This window comes from Otolemur garnettii, unplaced genomic scaffold, assembly GCF_000181295.1.
Source record: "Otolemur garnettii isolate 467f Iridium unplaced genomic scaffold, OtoGar3 scaffold00077, whole genome shotgun sequence".
Taxonomy (NCBI): Eukaryota; Metazoa; Chordata; class Mammalia; order Primates; family Galagidae; genus Otolemur; species Otolemur garnettii.
In genome coordinates, this window is record NW_003852472.1 from 9,475,274 (window position 1) to 9,475,839 (window position 566).

Consider the following 566-nt stretch of genomic DNA (forward strand, 5'->3'; position numbering starts at 1 on the left):
TTGCCAGACGCTGTAGGCAACATCCCCGACAGCCCCCAGCACTGCCACCCTCCTGGCTGGCAGACCTGCCTCTTATTATTAAGCCTGTAAAAGCAGACGCTCACTTTCTCAGCATCCAAGGGGATGAAATTGGACTCATTTGTGGTCAGGGGGACCCAAGGGGGAATATGAGAACTTAGGGGAAATATCTGCCTCCCTGATAAAGAGAGATGTGAAGAGAAACTGCTCTTCTTGCCTTTGGGAAAGTTAGTTATCTGAGGACACAATGCCTGGAGCAATGGCTGCCCTCATGTAACCCTGAGGGGATGGTAAAGACAAAAGTCACACAAATAGGACTGATTGGAAGGTTAGAAAGAATCTCCATCTTTTTTTTTTTTTAAGAATCGGTACCTTAAGGTCATTGCTGAACCACTTCATTAAACACTTGTCCCTGGACTTTGTATTGTGTAAAGGGTTTTTAGAATCTCTTGTGCAAGATATTTGTATCAGAATGTTTATTGCAGCCCAATTCATAATTGCCAGGTCATGGAAGAAGCCCAAGTGCCCATCGATCCATGAATGGATCA